Below are 13,430 nucleotides of genomic sequence, written 5' to 3'. Positions count from 1 at the left end.
AGCCACTGAATCCTGCCAACTATTACACCTCCATGGCTCCCCCTTTCCACTCTAACCATCCCTTTGGTTGAGCTCATTACCTCAGGCCTATATTTGAACAAGAGCATCCTACTTGATCTATTATAATTGCTCCTCAGTTCAATCCATCCACCAAATGATCCAAGAGCTATTCCAAAAGAACCCATCTGACCATGTCACTCCCATAATGGTTTGTCACTTTATGTAGAATAAAACAGACCAACTTTGTTAGCATGGCATTCAAAGTACTCTATCATTTAGACCCTACATAACGAACTTTATCCCCCACTATTCTTCTCTATCCCCCAGGACCTCCACCCAAACTTATCAGCCTATTAGCCATTTCCCCAGCATGTTTCCCATATCCTTCCATTTCTACCTTTTCTCCAAAGCTATTTTTCCTACTTGAAATATCCTTTGCCTTGCTACCCTTTAACTGCCCCATTCCCTCAACATCCACCCAGTCAAGAGTACTCATTTGTTAGAGTCCAACCCTATCTAATCCAAAAAGAAGGAATTAACATTTACCTAGAAAAGGAGTGAAGCACTGTAGTTAGAGGCATGGGATCTGGAGCCAGACTGGGTTTCACTCCTAGTTCTCTGCCATTCCCTAGTTATGTAACTTGGGTGGGTTACTATGCTTCAGGTCCCTCATCTGTAAATCGGGATATATATCATAATATATACTATGTGAGTATTTGATATTATGAGACAAATATGGTGTAAGAACTTGTCATATATTACCTACTTTAATCCTCCCAACTACTTTGAGAGATATTATTATTCAAATTTTACAGATGGCCTCTTAAGACTCAAATAATTTACTTATGGGCACACAGCTGGTGGAAATGGAAAGCTGGAATTCAACCTCAAATCTGTCTGGACCAATGCCCAGGTTCTCTTTACAGCACTGGAAAGAGCACTAGGAAAGAAGCAGAGAGGTCTAATCTCTCAAACTTACTCTCAGGTGGAGACCGTAAAAGAGAATGTGTGTGCTGGTAAGGACCATAGAGAAACACAGGAGCATGAGGAAGTAATATTAGGCTCAGAGTCAAAGGCAGTTGACAGGCCAATATGTAACCCGACAAGGGAAAAAAAATGACAGGAAACATGGGTGTGAGCCCAAGAGCAATATCAGACTTTGTTACTGAGAAAAGGTAACAAAACAGTTAACTTGAGAAGACAGGTGTTACATCTAACATCTTGACTTTAAGGAGCCTAGCACAAAATCAGGGACTTGAAGAGTTTAAAGAAGTCACTTGGCCAGGTGCTCTGGCTCACACCTATAATCCTAGCACTTTGGGAGGGACATGAGGCAGGAGGACTGCTTGAGCCCAGGAGTTCAAGGTTGTAGTAAGCTATGATGGCGCTAATGCCCTCCAGCCTGGGTGACAGAGGGAGACCCTGTCTTAAAAAAAAGTCACTCCGTTATCTCACCCATTTCTTAAAGTACTGAAAGAAAAACCATCAACCTTGAATTCTAAAGCTAATAAAAATATTTTTCTAAAGTGAGGGAAGAAGTAAAGACTTTTTCAGACAAAATCTGAGATAAATCATCAGCAGCAAGGTTACATGACAAGAAATGTTCAAGAAGCTCTTCAGGCAGAAGGAAAATAATATCTAATAGAAAATTGGATCTACACAAAGCAGCAGAAATGGTAAACAAGTGGTAAATAAAGATGTTTTCTAATTCTCAATCTCTTTAAAAGATGATGAACTCTTTAAAGCAAAAACAATAGCAACATATTGTAGGTTTATAACTTTTGTATAAGAAAAAAGGTACCACAACAGTAGCACAAGGGACAGGAGGAAGGAAATGGAAGCATACTGTTGTTAGGTGCACACACACACACACACACACACACAAGTGAGGTAATATACATGAAGTGGTATATTATTTAAAGGTATACTGTGACTATGATGAGTTAAAGCCATATATTTAAACAAGAGTTGCTAAAATCAAATAAAGAGGTGTAGCTAATAAGCCAATAGTGAAGATAAAATGGAGTCACAAAAAATAATCCACAAAAAAGGATAAGAAAAGAAAAATACAGAAAACAAAAAAACAAGATAGATTTAATCTTTATCAATAATTACATTAAATGTGAATGGTCTAAATATTCCCAATTAGAAGGCAGACATTGTCAGATTGCATTTAAAAAAAAATCCAACTGAATGCTATCTACAAAAAACTTACTTTAAATATAAAGACATCAACAGGTTAAATGTTAAAGGATGGACAGACTTCCATTTTGTGGTGTTATGAAGAGATCTGCAAATCCTCCTCTTCAAAAGTAAATATAAAACTGGAAAAAACTGACAAAAATAAACATTTCAGGCATCTGAAAATGAACCAAAGGTAGACCAAAAACTGAGAAGCATTTATTCTTTAAAAATTGCTAGAGCTTTAGGCATTAAGTATTAAAAGAAATTTGGTTTCTCGACCTCAGTCCCTACATTGTGAGCTGAATAACTCTTTGTTTCAGAGCCTGTCCAGGCATTGCAGAATGTTAAGCAGTATCTCTGGCTTCTAGCTACTAGGTGCCGGCAGCATTTCCCCATTTGCGACAACCAAAAATGTCTCCAGACTTTTCCAAATGTCCCCATGGGGGCAAAATCAGGAAGATAAACAAAAATAAATCTAAATGCACCTAGCAAAGAGCCCTAAAACACAGAAAGTAAAAACTGACAGTAGAGAATGTAGAAATAAACAATTCAGTTGAACGATTATAGTTGGTGTTTTGATACTCCTCTCTTGGAGTATCAATTTATAAAACAATTAGAAAATCAGTAAGTATATAGAGGGCTTGAACAACATTATCAATCAACTTGACCTAACCAACATATAGAGAACATGTCACTAGCAAAGGCCGAATACACATTTTTTTGGTCAAACGTATATGGAACACTCTACAAGACAGACATACGCTAGGTCTTAAAACAAATCTCAATGCATTTTAAAGGATTAGAATAAAAGAAAGTAATTTTATCTAGGCACCATAAAATTAAGTTAGAAGTCAACAAGATATTTGGGATATCTCAAATGTTTAAACTTAAAAATTAAGTGACATACTTTTAATTTTTCTTTTTTTGGAGACAGGGTCTCACTCTGTAACCTAGGCTGGAGTGCAGTAGCACGATCACAGCTCCCTACACCCTCAACCTCCCAGGCTCAAGAAATCCTTCTATCTCAGTCTCCTGAATAGCTAGGACCACAAATGTGTGCCACCATGTCCACGTTTTTTGTTGTTATTGTTGTTGTTGTTGTCATTTTGTTTGTTTGCTTTTCTGTAGAGACAGGGTCTCCCTATTTTGCCCAGGCTGGTCTCGAGCTCCTGGGCTCAAGTGATCCTCCCGCCTCGGCCTCCCAAAGTGCTGGGATTACAGGTGTGAGCAACTGTGCCTGGCCTAAATGACACACTTCCAATAACCATAGGTTGAAGAAATCACACAGGAAATTAGAAAATAGCTTGAACTGAATGAAAATGAAAACACAACATATAAACATATGTGAGAAGCAGCTAATGATGCCTATAGGGAACTTTTTAGCATTAGAGATTTATATTAGAAGAAAAGAAAGGTCTTGAATCAGTGGTCTAAGTGTCACCTTAAGAATTAGAAAAAGAACAAATTGAACCCCCAAAAAGTAGAAGAAAGAAAATGCACTACAGATCAGAAATCAATGGACAAAACAAAGCAAAACAAAAAACAATTGGAAAACAATCAATGAAACCAAAAGCTGGTTCTTTAAAAAGATCAATAAAATTAATAAACCTCTAGCCAGACTGATAAGCAAAAAAAGAGAGAGAGAGAAGACGACATAAATTACCAAGATCAGGAATGAAAAAGAAGACATCACTGATCCTAAAGACAAGGCAAGGATTCCTCCTCTGACCACTTCTACTTGCCTTTGTACTTGTTATACTAGCTGGTACAATAAAGCAAGAAAAACATAAATAAAAGGCATACAGATGAGAAAGAAGGAAGCGAAATCATATTTATTCTAAGACATGATCATCTATGTAAAATATTCAAAGGTCACAAGACACAGAGTTAATATAGAAAAATAAATTGTATTTCTATATTACTAGCAAAGAAGTGGAAATTGAAATGAAAAAAGTACAATTTATAATAGTATCTCAAAAAGGAAATATTTAGGGATAATGTAACAAAATATGTACAAGATCAATATATTGAATACTACAAAATACTTGAGAGAAACTTAAAAAGACTCAAATAAATGGAGAAATATTGTGTGTTTATGGATCAAAGGACTCAATATTGTTAAGATGTCAACTCTTCCTAAATCAATCCATACAGTCAGTGTAATTCCATTCAATGCCCCACCAGCACCCCCACCTGCCCCGCATTTTTTTGGTAAGAATTAATAAGCTAGTCCTGAAATTCAAATAGAAATGCAAAGGGTGACACTCCTATTTGGCAGCCATTTCTCTTAAAGCTCAGTGGTTCGGGACTTGCAGTATCTGCTGAGTTAGGAGGGACAGGAGAGTAGCAGCTAGGTCGGTGGCAAATAGCCCGCAACCTTCCCTTTAGTTACAATGAGTTTATCCCTCAATCTCAAATATTTCCTCAGTGGATTAACAGGAGAGCTAGTGATGGTGAAGCTTAAGTGGGAATGGAGTATAAGAGCTACCTGGTATCTGTAGATGGCTATATGAACATGCAGCTTGCAGATACAGAATTCATAAATGAGGCATTGCCTGGACATCTAGGTGAAGTTTTAATAAGATGTAATAATGTCCTTTATATCAGAGGTGTGGAAGAAGAGGAAATGGGGAAATGAGTGAATAGCATCTTTTGAAGGGGATTTTTTAAATATGTATTTCTAGACAATAAAGATTTGTTTTTCAAAAAAAAATAAAAGCAAAGGGCCTGGAGTAACAAAAACCATTTTGAAAAAGAACAAAGTAATTTCAAGACTCACTATAAAGTTACAGTAATCAAGGCAGTGTGGTATTTATGTAAGCACAGAGATACAGATCAATGAAACAGAATACAGAGCCCAGAAATAGATCCACCTACACAGTCAATTGAAATTTGAAAAATATGTCAAAATTACTCAATGGAGAAAGGATAGTCTTTTCAACAATTGAATATCCATGTGCAAAAATATGAAGCTTAACCCTTGCCCTCATAACACATAAAAAGGTTAACTCAGAGTAGTAAATGACAAGACTTAAATGTCAGAGCTAAAACTACAAAACTTCTAGAAGTAAACATAAACAAAAATATTCATGACTTTGTTAGGGAAAAACTTCTAAGACCTTTGGAAAAGCATGGACCATAGAAGAAAAAATTGATAAACTGAACTTCTGCAAAATTAAAAAAATTCTGCTCCCCAAATTACATTTAAAAAATAAAAAGGCAAGCCACAGACTGGGAGAAATATTTGCAAAATATATCTAAAGGACTTATATCTAGAATATGTTTTTAAAGACACACACACATACACAAATCCATATAAATACTAACAATTTGGCTTAAAAAAAAGGACAAAAGATTTGAACAGACACTTGACTGAAGAAGGTATTTATCAATGCAAATAAACATGTGGAAAGATGCTCCATATCATTAAACACCAAGGAAATGCAAATTTACACCAAAATAAGATGCCACTAGAACAGCTAAACTTAAAAAGACTTACAATATCAAGTGTTGGCAAGGATGTGGAGCAACTGGAGCTCATACACTGCTGCCAAGTAGTATAGCCACTTTGGAAAACTGTTTGGGAGTTTCTTATATAATTAGATATATACTTACCATATGATCCAGCAGTCTCACTCCTGGATTTATCAAAAAGCAATGAAATCATATGTCCACTCAAACACTTGTACTCAACAGTTCATTGAAGCTTTATTCATCATAGACACAAATTTATATGTGTTTATATATGTATATGTTTATGTGTTTATATGTTTATATATGTAGTCATGTTTATGACTACACATATTTATCAAAACTCATTGAATTCATACTTAAACAAGCCAACTGTTTATTATCTAGTAAATGAACAAATAGTGGTATAATTATACAATGAAATACTACCCAGCCATGAAAAGGAATGGACTACTGATACACTCAACAGAAGGAATGGACTGCAGAGACACTCAACAGCACAGATGAATCTCAAAAGCATTACAGTAAAGAAGCCCACCACAGAAGGGTCCATGCTGTACATCCGTTACCATTTTTCTGAAATTCTAGAAGAGCTAAAATAGTTGAAAGCAGATCAAAGGCCAGACGTGGTGGCTCACGCCTGCAATCCCAGCACGTTGGGAGGCCAAAACAGGCAGATCTCTTGAGCCCAGAAGTTCAAGACTAGCCTGGGCAACATGCCAAAACCTTATCTCTACTAAAAATACAAAAAAAAAAAAATCAAAAACAAAAACAAAAAAAACCAAAAAACCAGCTGGGTGTGGTCGCACACAGCTGTAGTCCCAGCTACTCAGGAGGCTGAGGTGGGAGGATCACCTGAACCCAGGGAGATAAGGCTGCAGTGAGCCGTGATCACACCACTACACTCCAGCCTGGGTGACAGTAAGACCCTGTCTCTCAAAAAAAAAAAAAGACAAAGAAAAGAAAAGCAATGGCTGCCAAAAGCTGGAGGTTGGGAAGGGGACTGAATACAAAAGAACATGAGGGAACTTTCTGGGTGATGGAAATCATCCATATTTTGATAGTGGTGGTGTTTATATGACTACACGTGTTTATCAAAACTCATTGAATTCATACTTAAAATGAGTGAAACTTATTGTAAATTATACTTTAATAAGTTAATAAAAAACAAGAAGCGGGTTGGGGAGACGTTGCTCAAAGGATACAAACTTTCAGTGAGGAGGAATAAGTTCAAGAGATCTACTGTACAACATGGTGACCATAGTCAATAACAATGTATTATATTCTTGCAAATTGCCCAGGTGAGGTGGCTCACACCTGTAATCTCAACACTTTGGGAGGCAGGAGGAACACTTAAGCCTAGGACTTCAAGACCAGCCTGGGCAATATAGGGAGATCTCGCCCCTGCAGATAACTTAAAAATTAGCCTGTTGTGGTGGTGTGAGCCTGTGGTCTCAGCTACTTGGGAAACTGAGGCAAGAGGATTGCCTGAGCCCAGGAGTTTGAGGCTGAAGAAAGCCATGATCATGCCACTGCACTCCAGCTTGGCAACAGAGCAAGGTTCTGTCTGAAAATAAATAAATACATAAATAAATAATAAAATAAAATAAAATAAATAAATAAAAAGCCCAGGCGTGATGGCTCACGCCTGTAATCCCAGCACTTTGGGAGGCCAAGGCAGGCAGATCACCTGAGCTCAGGAGTACGAGACCACCCTGGGCAACATGGGGTGAAACCTGTCTCTACTAAAATACAAAAAATTAGCCGGGTGTGGTGGCACACGCCTGTAGTCCCAGCTACTTGGGAGGCTGAGACATGAGAATTGCTTGAGCCCAGGACGTGGAGGTTACAGTGAGGCGAAATTGCACCACTGCACTCCAGCTTGTCTCAAATAAATAAATAAATAGAAAAAGGAAATTGCTAAGAGTAGATTTTAAGGGTTCTTACCACAAAAAAATGCTAAGTATGTGAGGTAATACATGTTAATTAGCTTGACTTACCATTCCACAATGTACACATATTTCAAAACATCATGTTGTAGACAGTAAATATATACAATTTTTGTCAATTTAAAAAACAGAAAAGTTTAAAAAACAATGTCCTCAACCATCTTAGAAAACTAGATATGAATGGTATCCTGCATAATGAAGTGCCTTTCATAACGATGACAATGTTTCAGCGAACCTTAGGCTACCACTGGAAAGATTAGTCATGACGACCTTACATCAACTGATTTAAAACCTTGGGTTTCAGGTCATCACTAATAATGCTAGCTTTTCAAAAAAAAAAAAAAATCAAATACTACAAATACAAAATAATGTAAACATTGAAGATAGACCTTTTCACATACAAAATTGCTTCTCTGAAATGAATTCATAAATTACTTGTTATGTCGGGAGGGAGCCTGTGTGTTGGAAAAAAGAGGCTATGGAAATTACCACTTGAGTTAAAGAAAAGTGTATCGTGTGTCTAAAATACTCTGGTCACTGCGCAGACCCTTCCACCACAGAGGAAGAAAGGAAAGAGCAAATCACAATTAAAATTCAATGTGACTTGAACAGTGATAAAAAAGTATACAAGGGCCAAGTGAGGTGGCTCATGCCTGTAATCGCGACACTTTGGGAGGCCCAGGCGGTCGGATCTCTTGAAGCCAGGAGTTTGAGACCAGCCTAGGCAATATAATGAGACCACATCTCTACACACAAAAATAATAAAATTAGCCAGGCAATGTGGTGCATGCCTGTGGTCCTAGCTACTTGGGAGGCTGAGGTGGGAGGATTGTTTAAGCCCAAGAGTTGGAGGCTGCAGTGAGCTACGACCGTGCCACTGTACTCCAGCCTAGGCCTGGGCGACAGCGAGACTCAAAAAAAAATCAGTTCCTTTGTTTGTGTTCAAATACAAATCTTGGTTCTCCCATAAGAAACAGCCCCTACTTCTGGGTAATTACCACAAAAAGGTGGAGTCACACTGGGCCAGGCAGGCCTGGAATGGGCAGGGCAGGGCAGTTTTCCAGCTTGTTTACACATTGAGGGACCGACCTCCAGGGGAGCAATAGCAACCAGATCTGTAATAACAGGCGTCCATCAGGCACTCCCAGATGGAAGATAACGCCATCTGGTGGAGACAACAGAGCATCACTAGAAACCCAAAGCCAATCTTCTGCCAAAAAGAGCTAAAACCCCTGGTGTGGTGGCAAGAATACTCTGGTACTCCAATGCAGCCTATTAATTCTGGGAAAGGAGGGTCTCAGTTGATTTGCTCGCATATTAAATTCATAAATTAACAATGTGTCTTATATTAATAATGACACTAGAATTAATGGATGTGGTATCCCTAGCCAAACTGAAATTTGTAATTACTTTCTACAAATTTAGTTAAAGCTTACTGTAGCTTTTCTCTAAGGACATTTAAATTCTGTGATTCTACATCATCTGATGATTGTGGCACACTTGTTTCTGGTCAGACAAGGCTGTGTGGATGAAACTTCCATAAAGCTGATAAGAGAGGTGACTTTGGGAAAGCTATTAACTTGGCCAGGCCCAGTGGCTCACACATGTAATCCCAGCACTTTGGGAGGCCAAGGCAGGAGGACTGCTTGAGGCCAGGAGTTGCTATATGGGCAACATAGCCAGACCCCATCTCTATTTATATATATTAAAAAAAAGAGTCCAGGCTTGGTGGCTCACGCCTATAATCCCAGCATTTTGGGAGGCCAAGGCAGGCAGCTCATGAGCCCAGGAGTTCGAGACCAGCCTGGGCAACATGGTGAAACCCCATCTCTACAAAAAAATTAAAATTAGCTGGGTGTGATGGCATCTGCCTGTAGTCCCAGCTACTTAGGAGGCTAAGGCAGGAGAATCGCTGGAGCCTGGGAGGCAGAGGTTCAGCACCGAGATTGCACCATTGCACTCCAGTCTGGGTGATGGGAGTGGAACCCTGTCTCAAAAAAAAAAAAAAAAAAGTTGTTATTCAACAAATATTTATCGACTATAGCACACCAGACACAGTTCTAGGCTCGGACTCATAAATGACAAGATCCCTGTTCTCATGGAGTTTACAGACTAGTGAGGGTGGGGGTAGATGAGAAACAAGTAAAAATGTTAACAAGATGAGGGCAGAGTGAACATAATTTTAAAAGGTACTGTGAGAGAAAAAGGAGGGGTTGGGGGATAGAGTGATCAGAGGTCTCTTTGAGGTGATTATTTGAGATCCAAAGAGGAACTAGTCTTTCATGATAAAATGCGGTCTTAAAAACACCCACTTCGGAACATATATCCAGATAAGTCTTTTTCAAAACCCCTGGGACTCCTCTGGTTTTTGCCTTCAGAGCCCATTAAGAAAACGAGGTATGGCTGGACCTGACGACTCATGCCTGTAATCCCAGCACTTTGGGAGGCCAAGGTGGGCTAATTGCTTGAGTTCAGTAGTTTGAGACCAGCCCGGGCAACAGAGTAAGACCCTGTCTCTACAAAAAATAGGTGAGCAAAGTGGTGCACACCTATGGTCCCAGCTACTCGAGAGGCTGAGATGGGAGGATTGCCTAAGCCTGGGAAGTCGAGGCTGCAGTGAGCTGTGATCATGCCACTGTACTTCAGAGCCTGGGTGACAGTGAGACACTGTCTCAAAAAAAAAAAAAAAAGAAAGAAAAGAAGGCTTAACTCAAAGCAGCATTTACTATCACCTCTTTCTTTGACCCTGAATATCCTTGGAATGTTTCTGAAAGTTAATCCATCTTTTTTTTTTTTCAACATTTTTGAGACAGGGTCTCACTTTGTCGTGCAGGCTGCAGTGCAGTGATTCAATCACAGCTCCCAACTCAGCCTCCCGAGTAGGTGGGACTACAGGCATGCACTACCTTGCCCAGCTAATTTCTTTTTCTTTTTTTTTTTGTATTTTTTGTAGAGATGGTTTTACCATGTTGCCCACACTGGGCTTGAACTCCTGGGCTCAAGAGATCCTCCCACCTTGGCTTCCCAAAGGGCTGGGATTACAGGCATGAGCCACCACCCCTGGCCAATCCAATCTTAAGTATAAATATTTACCCAACATTTTAGTGGGAAAATGTGCAGTGAGCTCTGTAGAAAAGTCAAGAACCGTGTGAGGTCCTTTCTTCTTGCATCTCTGGCAATTGTCCTCTTCTTTTGCTATTAAGTTCTTCATCCTTCTTCTTGGTAGGGATCTATAAAACAGTAGTGAAAATAAAATATTCAGCAAATAAAGGCAGGAGGAAACATAAAGGATATTACTGAGATAAAGGGGGAAGTATAAAAGATTAAAAGAACAAAACCTGAAAAATTGTTCCAAAGCTGCTTCCCTTGTTGTACAGCTTTCCAGGCCTTGCGGCTCTCAGGCTCATTAGATCTCTAGGGTATCCTCCCCATGGGTCAAGCAACCTACTTTCCACAAACCTAGTTTCCCCTGTCTCTCTCTGATAAGATTAAGGAGTCTGCCAGTGGTGAAACACTGATGTAACTCAAATTGCTTACATGGTGATACATAACTCCTACTCTCAACTGCCTTCTCCGTTCCATGTGTAGAATGAGTTAGTTCTCTTTAAATTCCCTGATGTCAAACCTGTCACTGAAACATGTTGGTTGAAAGCATCATAGGTCCTGCTTGATGAATCCTCAAAGTCAGCAGGGTTAGAAGAGATTTACGTATCCTCTTTATGATACCGATTATTATAGATCTCAATAGCATGCTGCCAACACAGACTTAAGTCTCGCTGGAGCACATCCAGGAAGGAAAAGATTGGTGTTTTGTGTTGATCACAAAACATTCAACTAAGTTCATAAGGAAAGATTCCAAATAGCTAACATGTGTATCATTAAATGACTCTCAAAACCTCTTTTTACAGATAAAAGGAAATTAAGTCTCTCAGCTCAGAAAGGTACCCTGGGAAGCATTATTTTTTAATGTACCAAAAATGTCTTTGTACATCTCTGTATTAGATGCTTTTATAAACAACGTGCATTATGAGAAAAAAATGAAAATTTCCCATTTTTATTTTAAAAAGGTACAGAGAATAGAGTCCAAATGAAGTCTCCAAATGAGAATATGCCAGAGAACACCAAATTCCCAAATCTGAGTAACTATCTAAATTTCTGAGGTCCCAGCCTGGACAACATGGCAAAACCCCATCTCTACAAAACACAGAAAAATTAGCTGAGTGCGGTGGTGTGCACCTGGAGCCCCAGCTACTCAGAAGGCTGAGGTGGGAGAATCGCTTGAGCCTGGGAGGTTGAGGCTGTTGAAGCTACAGTGAGCCAAGATCGCACCAATGCACTGCAGCCTGGAGGACAGAGCAAGACCATCTCAAAAAAACAAGAAATTCTGAGGTCAGCAATTAAATATTTGCTTTTAACTTTCTACTAAAGTACAAAAGAAAAATAACACAATTTCTATGAAATATCAGGATAAGCATAGCAATAAATCTGGCTTAATATAAATGTAGCCATTTTCACATATATTACTGGGGAATGGCAGACATGCTTCAATTAACCCCAAGATAGAAATAAAATTATAACCCGGGGATGTCAACTCAGTTTGTACTAAATATTGTTTAACTGCAACTAAATGTTAGTTTCTTTCCTTCCAGTTCAGAAATATATCTTAATAACTTTTCATTATCCTTTCATCTTGAAAGTGCCTGAATTAAGAGTGCTATTATTCTTTCATCCATTAATAGGGTTGCCGTAACCCAAATGCTTTCTTTTTCGGAGTAAAAATTTTTTTCTGATAACATTTATTCTTTTGAGACAGTCTCAATGATCCATATATCTAGTATTAAAGCATGATTCCATCTGACTTTATTTTCTGAGACAGAGTCTATCACCCAGGCTGGAGTACAATGGTGGAATCACAGCTCACTGCAGGCTTGAACTTCTGTGCTCAAGCAACCCTCCTGTCTCAGCCTCCCAAGTAACTGGGTCTATAGGCTAGGACCACAGGTGTGCGCCACCATGGGCCAGTGTTGTTTTGTTTGTTTTTTTTTTTTTGTAGAGGAAAGTGTCTCGCTATGTTGCTCAGGCTGGTCTTGAACTCCAGGCCTCAAGCAATCCTCCCACCTCAGCCTCCCGAAGTGCTGGAATTACAGGCATGAGCCACCACACTTGGCCCACTTTTGTAAATGAGAGATCATCATGATTTTACAATACCATGATTATCGTGATTAGTAACACACAAAATAGCCAGGCACGGTGGCTCACGCCTGTAATCCCAGCACTTTGGGAGGCCGAGGCAGGTGGGTCACGAGGTCAGGAGATCGAGACCAACCTGGCCAACATGATGAAACCCCTTATCTACTAAAAATACAAAATTTAGCCGGGCATGGTGGCAGGTGCCTGTGATCCCAGCTACTCAGGAGGCTGAGGCAGGAGAATCGCTTGAAACCGGAAGGTGGAGGTTGCAGTGAGCTGAGATCGTGCCACTTCAATGCAGCCTGGGTGACAGAGGCTCCGTCTCAAAAAAAAAATAATAATAATGCACAAAATAGAGATTTCCCTGCTACTTAAGCACTAGGCTAAGCTCAACATCTGAATGTTATTGCTTCTGTGAATACCCAGTTTAATTTTCTTTGCAGCAGAACTGAAAAGCTAGGGCCAATTTCAGAATCAAATCTTCAGTTTCTTAGAAGGGCCTCTCATAATACTACAAGAACCAAGTTCTTCTATTACTAAAATGTTGTTTGCAATTATACTAATCCTGCTTAGTAATTCCAAAACCATTGTAAAATACTATGATACATATAATATAAAGTTGAACCAAAATATCAC

At 39.1% G+C, this 13,430-nt stretch overlaps 1 pseudogene; it reads left to right on the top strand.

Moving 5' to 3' along the window:
• Positions 1–1,677: 1,677 nt before the first annotated feature.
• Positions 1,678–6,387, top strand: LOC129397345 (small nuclear ribonucleoprotein F-like; annotated as a pseudogene).
• Positions 6,388–13,430: the final 7,043 nt, after the last annotated feature.

The sequence above is a fragment of the Pan paniscus genome, chromosome 1 (assembly GCF_029289425.2).
Source record: "Pan paniscus chromosome 1, NHGRI_mPanPan1-v2.0_pri, whole genome shotgun sequence".
NCBI classification, from domain to species: Eukaryota; Metazoa; Chordata; class Mammalia; order Primates; family Hominidae; genus Pan; species Pan paniscus.
The sequence above is the reverse complement of the archived record's forward strand: the minus strand, read 5'-3'. Positions and strand labels throughout refer to the sequence as shown.